This window comes from Alligator sinensis, unplaced genomic scaffold (assembly GCF_000455745.1).
Source record: "Alligator sinensis unplaced genomic scaffold, ASM45574v1 scaffold23_1, whole genome shotgun sequence".
In the NCBI taxonomy this organism is placed as follows: Eukaryota; Metazoa; Chordata; order Crocodylia; family Alligatoridae; genus Alligator; species Alligator sinensis.
The window spans coordinates 1,052,745-1,060,467 of record NW_005841890.1 but is presented as its reverse complement, the minus strand read 5'-3'; the positions used below and the strand labels follow the sequence as shown (position 1 = coordinate 1,060,467).

The 7,723-nt window shown below is 45.0% G+C and overlaps 1 non-coding gene across 1 annotated transcript; it reads right to left on the bottom strand.

Annotated features, from left to right (window-relative positions):
* Positions 1–3,019: 3,019 nt before the first annotated feature.
* TRNAC-GCA lies at positions 3,020–3,091 on the bottom strand. Its single transcript has one exon. It is a non-coding gene; the product is annotated as a tRNA-Cys (tRNA).
* Between the last annotated feature and the right edge of the window lie 4,632 nt (positions 3,092–7,723).

Here is a 7,723-nt window from a genome sequence, read left to right as displayed (position 1 = left end):
CACAATGTGCTAGGCACTTCCTAGAAATGTAGGAAGGGATAGTCCTGCCCCAAGTACCTTAGAAACTACTATATCTGGGTCAGGTAAAAGGAGTCACAAAAGGGGTTTTCTATACAGATTATAATACTCATAGGAGAAGTAGGCTATTAAGACAAAATAGAGTAGGCAGTGGTGAGAATTTTTACAAATGAGATCCCAGAGGTGATGCCATCCAGAGTTAGTTATAAGGAATAAGGGACAGAGATGATAAAGAAATGGATGAGTGGACTGGTGAAACTGTAATATTGTTAAGTAAGAGCGGGGTAAAGGGAAGTTTGTACTCTGAAAAGAAAGAATATGCATGGAGTGGCAGTATTACACAGCTTTCAAGGCAGCGGCCAGGAGTTTAAATTTGAGAGAATATAGGAAGAGACAGTCAAAGGAATCAAGGAGGTCAGTACTGTGATCAAATGAACAAGTAAGGAAGATGTTTTTACAGGGTCTACATCCATGAATTGGAGGGGGGACTTTGTGTATGTTTTGACAGCCTGCAAGGAAGTGATTCGGTAGTCAAGGTGGAATATAATGAGAACCTGTAAAAGCAGTTTGGCTGTAGGGAATGAGCATAATAATTAATGTATTGAATTGTTACAGGATCAACATATTGTTTACTCATTTCTCTAATAAATGAAAATTAGATCTGATGCAAAATTGATACTTAGCGAACAGATGGCCTACAGACCTGCTCCAAACCCTTAAAAACAGCATATTTTACAGGGTCATAACTTGGATAGTTCCTCATGTAGTATAATTAACATTGACTCCTGTCTAAGCATTCTTACTGTTGCCTTGAGTTCAGGGTTCTTCATTCAGAGGTGCTCTACCAGAGTCCCCAGTTACTCTTCCCAGTCCAGTTACAGCCCAATGGAGCTAAGGAATGGGCAGAGGGAATGAACAGAAACAGTTATCCTGTATTTAAAATAGTCTAACACCTCCAGTTATAACCCACTGTAAGTCCTAACCTCTCTACGTCCAAACTATTGAGGATGTGAATTTGTCACAGAAATAACCAGAGAAGCATGGTTCAAGCTGCAATAGCTCATGTCTGTCTGCGGTAGCCTCTGGTTCTGCGTTAGTATATTAACCATGACAGTGGCTGCTACATTAGCAGGTAAGTACATAGAGAAAAACCACAGCCACACTACTACATTGGTACACTGCACTAGCTTGGAAGTCATTGTTTTATTTCTAACAGAGCTACACATCAGTTTACCATAACCTGCAATGCAAGGGGGTCACGAGCTTTGCTCCAGTTGCTCAGGACAAAGTAACTCAATTGACTGAAATGCAGTCTAATGTTTACAAAAAGCACCCCCCTCAAAACAGTGACCTAACTCACTGTATATCAAGCTCATGTGCTTTTTTAGGTGATGCACAGGTGAATCTACACGTGCTATTAATGAGCTATAGGCTTACTGTGCAGTAAAATACTGTGCAGTAGGTTTCCCCGAGAGCACAACTGCATGTGCATCCTGTTGGGAGCAAATCTTTGCCCAACAGGAGCAGCCTGGTAGAGGGCTGCTCCTGCCCTGCTCTGGCCCCCTGCAGCAGCCAGAGGAAGCTCCAGACTCCACCGAGGTGCTAGCCTGGGGGCTGACAGGGGGCATGGGGCCAGTTCTGATGCACACAGGGCCAGGAAACCAAGAGACCTCTTGAGCAGGAGAGGTCCTGATGTGCACAGGTCCAGGAAATATCTTGATGTGTACAGTGCAGAGAGACAGTTGTTGCTTCAGCTGGCAGAGATCTCCCTACCCTGTGCAGATCTGGACACACTGCTGCACATGAAAATGGGGCTGGCAGGGAGCTGTCCTGTTGGTGGGGCAGCTGCTAGCAAACCCTATGCTGGGCATGAATTTCCCACCGAGTAGGGGGCTGGCTGAGAGTTGTCCTGCTAGTGGGGCAAATGCCAGCAAGCCCCCTCACTGCCAACTGCCAGTAGAAGTACTATCCTGCTGCAGAGTAAATTAGTTTACTCCATCCTAATAGCCTTGCATGTGTAGATGCATGGCATTTACTGCACAGCTAATTATGTAGACCCCCTCAGTAAGGTAAAATAACAGGAAGAGAGCTCAGTCCTACTTGTGTTCAGGGTCAGACTCATCACCACTTTTGGGTAAAAGTGGCACAGTCTGTGTGGGGTTTTGGCTTTCTCTGTAGCAGAGGGGGCATGTCTCCTTCCTTGAATCTTGCAAGTATATTTTAGTAGTGAGACACTGGACACGTCTACACATGTGCTTTACTGCACAGTAGACTAATTTACTGCGCAGTAAAGTGTCACTGTCTACACATGCACCACAATTAGGACACAGTAGTTTAATTTATTCTGGCATAGTATAGCCCCATCAGACACAGGTACTATGCAACGGCGGAGTAAATTACTGCACTTAAATGCACATGCAGATGGTATCATTGGGATTAGTTTAACTCAAATTGCACCAGAGTTTATTCAGTTGCATTAACTGCATGTGTAGGTGCTCCCACTGACTGTGCCTACGTGAGACACTGACTGCACAGTCACTACTTTGCAGTCATTTAGTACTTGTTAGTACAAGTATAAAAAAGTACTAAATGACGGTGCAGTAGTGCTAACAAATGGCTTTTTTTTTTACACTGCTCAGTAGCTCAGTAGCTCGAGACTACTACTCAGTAGTCTTGGGCTACTGTGCAGTCAGCGTCTCAGGTAGACACAGCCACTAACTGCCATTGTCCCTGACTTTACCTGTGTCAGCTGAGGGTGCTATGCCTTGTGGGAGTGTGACAGGGTTGCCTATGTAGTTTTAGCAATAGGTTAGACAGGATTTTCTTGGGATGGTTTGGATAGGAATGACCCTGCCTCAGGCATGGGGGTGGACTAGGAGACCTCCAAAGGTCTTTTCCAGCCTAACTTTAGTTAGCAGTCATAAAATGGTAGGGTTGGAAGGGACTTCAATGGTCATCTGCTCCAAGTCCCCTTTCAAAAATGCTGCTTCTAAAAAAAACAAGGGGGCACCTGGATTTGAACCAGGGACCTCTTGATCTGCAGTCAAATGCTCTACCACTGAGCTATACCCCCTTCCTGTACTTACCATTACTCTGAGCATATAAACATGACTCACCAACCCAAAAAAACCCTGCAATGGTTACTTGTTTTCCTGGGTGTGTATGCATTCCTATGCTGTTAGCAATGAACCACACCTGATCTGACGAAATTGCTTTTCTAAATTTCTGAATGGTTCTCTGAATACTGCCTTGTCAATCCAAACACCTTCAGTGTAGAATCCAAACTGGACATATTAGCTTTAATCCTGTTTCATTTATTCTGCCTAAATGACATCGGCAGCCATATGACTGCCATTTTGGCCACTTACAGAAAGGTTAAGAAGAGGAAGGAGGAGGGTGCACCTTCTGTCTCAATAGCTTGTGGTTAGGGCAACTGCCCAGGGTTCCTGGATGCCCACACACAGAGGGAGCTTGACCTTGTGTTTCAGCACAGGTTTGTAACAGGGAATCCTGCCCTGCTGCTGACAGCATAAGGAATTAGGGACTGTGCTTTTAAGGGAAGCTCCTGGGAGCTGGAAGAGGCAGGCTGTGATCTAGTTATTCCTTGGGCCTAGGGTGAATTCTGTTACAAGGCTCAAAACCCATCAGCCACAGTCTATTCATTACCCAGACCACTGGCCAGCTCTCCTTTTGAACCTGACCCACTGGGAGTATTCATTGAGTATTCATTGGATAAACACTACTAAAAAATGTGCCCCCCTCTGGGTTACAAGCCAGATCTTGTGGTTCCTTCCACAGTAGCACCTATCTCACTGAGTAAGACACTTTCTGGCTTGCACACCTCCTCCTGTCCCCACATGTCTACCTCCTCTTGGGTCCCCAGTGGGCTATTTCTAAAGAGGATGGTTGGAAAAAGCTCTGGGTAAGGAGTATATCAAGGGAGGGTGATGTGGTGTTACAGCACCTCCCTTTGCTACCAATTCACTTCCAAGAGCTGGGGTCTTGGCTCCCAGATGCATTCACAGTGAGCTCTACACCACCCCTGCACCCCTATTTTTCATCATCCTGAATCTGCTACTGCTCTGGGTAATACCTAACCTGTGGGCTGCTGGTTAGGTCACTATGGTAGGAGCCATGTAGGTTGAAAATTTCTCTGGGGGGCAGGGAGCCTAGAAATGAGGTTTCTTTAGTCACCAGGACATTGGGCTGTAAGGTGGGACAGTCCTCGTCTCATACCTAACACCTGCTAGTCGCATCTTTGCTGTTACTAAGACTTTGGGACATACCCAAACCATACATGTTTGCCGATCCTATTTCTCCACGCAACTGCCCAACCAGCATGAGGTCCAACTAAGCATGCTCCATGGGTACACATGGAGTGATTTGCAAACCATGTAGAGTGCTAAAGATGTAGTTAGGTGGCTGTGTACATGCCATAAAGGGGAAAATATCCCAGTCTCTTACTGCAGAGCAGGCAACCTGTCTAATACTTTTCAGTGTCGACTGGACCAGAAGTACCTCGAACAAAGCTTTTCACATGCCATTTTAGTTGTTCTGCTTCCAATAATGACAACTTCCAGCAACAATGAATATGAATGAAGATCCTGATCTGTATGTGGGCATGCTTGAACCCATCCAGAGTCCCACGGAAACATGGATTTGCTCATGTGGAACACCAAAGTCAGTGGCTTCCACATGGCACATATCGATAAATATAAGCACAATTTTTGGTGGGCTGAAGTTCAAGTCATTAGTGGCTGTAGAAGAAAATGCATATCTACCTTACCTTCTGCCTGGCTTCAGACTAACATGGCTTACTACCTCTTCCCACATGTTACCAGGGGTCTTAATGCAAGACCAGTCCTACGTGATGTAGATTCCCAGGCTACACCCTCCATTGTTTCATTGTTCTTTATAATACTTTTGCATTAATATAGCCCTAACCGAGTAGGATCTCAATGAAAGCACTTTACAAATGTTAACTATATCCCACACCCCCCTAAACAATAATTATAATTATGAAACTCACTGTACGGATGGTGGAAGCACAAGGCAGGAAGATTTTGTGATCCACACAGCCACACACAGAGAGCAAGACAGTCAAAGTGCTACAGGCAGGGCCCAGAAATCCTTATTCTGAATGCCCAACTGCTACATGTCAGCCCATCTGTCACACTTCTCCTGAAAACCCTTCCAGCTCTGATAATATTATATTTAAATATAAATGGCTCCACAGCTTGTAACAACATCAGTTCTGTAAACTACTTTATTCTCAAGTACTAACACTTATTTTACTGGCTAGCTGAATTATCGGGGAACAAATCTACTTTTATTTATGAAAAAAAAATTCTAAGGGTAACTAGGTCACAGACTTAGCAATCCTTTATCAGACTTTGCCCCAAATGCCACAAGATCAACAATGGAAAACCCGTAAGTTTGATTGCAAGCTCAAATATCTGAAGTACTAAAATTAACTGGAATCCTATAGGTCATATCTGATTATGCTAACCGAGGGAACGGCAAGATGAGAATACAGCTGGTAGTTTACTTCTGAACTGCCCTTTATGCAGTTCCAAGTTTAAAAAATGGCAAAAGCATGAATATACAACTTGTTCCTTACCTTAGTGTGCCGTGTGACCTCACATAGGTTTGTCACATAACAAAAGTTACGTTGTTCAGGCTTAATTAAATCAATTCGTTTCTAAGTAGCATTCTCTAAGAAAAGTTTGGATGTGTCCCTTTCAATCAATGCAGTCCTTGAGAAGGTGATCGTTGTTTAGAATTCGTATACACCCCCTGCTTGTATGATTGGTCAAGGATGGATGTTTCCTTGCAATGCAGATAATTTGCACAATTTTCATTTGGAAGAGTACGCTCATTTTTATTGCACCACTAGCCAATCATTTGTGTCTGCTTTGTTGCAGAACATATTAGCAAAGAGAAAAGCAAGCTGCTGAGTAGTATAGGAAGCAGCCTCTATCTTGCCTTTGATCTTCCCAACATTTATAAATACTTTTTTACTCGCTGCCATGTGTTGCCTGCTAGTGGGTATTGTATAGATAACTTTCAGTTATCAGTTCCTTAAAATGTAAACTGACTTCAATCCTGTATTTATTGTTTTCTAGATCCTATCAACTCTCCCCCACTGCTTCAATAACCATTATGCATTGTCATCCCTACTTAGGAACAGGTAGCAAGCAACAGCAGCAGAAAAAAAGGGACATTGTGGCTAGATGTAGACATTCAAAAAGCCTGAGGCAAAATTGATCTAAGTTATGTGGTTTTCTGTAACTGGCATATTTTAGATTGGTAACAAACTGAGCACAGATCCACTCTTTGGTGAGGGGACAAACCTTAGACCTGGTTTTTAAAGCAGTCTGTGTGCGCCAAACTTCTGTCCTGTTATGGGTATAGACCTGTTTCCGATCACTTATACCAGGACATACGGAATGTTTCTACCTGGCCTGTGAAAAGTGCTCCTGAAAATACCAAAGCTGAGATCTACTCAAATGATCACACTGCAAGCACCCCTGCTTTATGCAACCTCAGGGGACAGGGATACATCCGTAACTTTATGTGCTCAGTTTGCAATGATGTGGTGGAGCTGAGGGTCCAGTCTTTGGTCACTAGTACCTACATTGTGTAGATGTTAAGGCAGGTAAGAAACAAGGGGATCAACCTGATTCTGGAGGATTTTATTTTACAGGGACTAGAATTTCACTATAGCAAGTGCTCTGCCCAAGGGTGGCCACGATGCCCCTGATGGCCTCTCAGCCCTTGTTCACCTGGCTCCCATTGGGCACTCTCCCCTTTATTTTCCCACCATGCCTTGATGTTATTGTCTTTGAAGAAAAGAGAGGCTGCCCCACGGCTTCTCAGGTGTCCATGGTCATTGCCTTAAGGACCAATTAGCATCCTCCCCAACACCCAGCCCATGCCATACATATGACATGCTAACATCTGTCCTTCCTGGGATACAAGCTCCCAGCCTCAGTCCTTGCCCCAGCTCTAAGCTATGGGTTCCTTGGCCCGCTGCTAACAATCACCCCTCCTGCGCTCCAACCTCAGGCCTCCTGACCTTACCTACTCAGCCCTCCCTGGTTTCTTAGTCTCTGGCTATGACCGCTGGGTAGTTCTCAGAAGATTCATAGATTTCATAGACATCAGGGCTGGAAGGGATCTCAGAAGATCATTGAGTCCAGCCCCCCGCCCAAAGGGCAGGAAGTCAGCTGGGGTCATAGGATCCCAGCAAGATAAGCATCCAGTTTCATCTTGAAGGTGTTCAATGAAGGCGCTTGAACCACCTCCGGTGGCAGGCTGTTCCAGACCTTGGGGGCTCGGACAGTAAAGAAAATCTTCCTTATGTCCAGCTTGAAACGATCTTGAAGTAGTTTGTGACCATTCGACCTCGTCATCCCTTGGGGCGCTCTGGTGAACAAACGTTCCCCCAGATGCTGGTGGTCACCCCTGATAAACTTGTAGGTGGCCATCAGATCACCCCTGAGCCTGCGCTTTTCCAGGCTAAAGAGCCCCAGGGCTCTCAGCCTGTCATCGTAGGGTCTGCTTCCCTGACCTCTGATCATGCGCGTGGCTCTTCTCTGGACTCTCTCAAGCTTCTCCACATCCTTTTTGAATTGTGGAGCCCAAAACTGGACACAGTACTCCAGCTGCGGCCTCACTAAGGCCAAGTACAGGGGGAGAATGA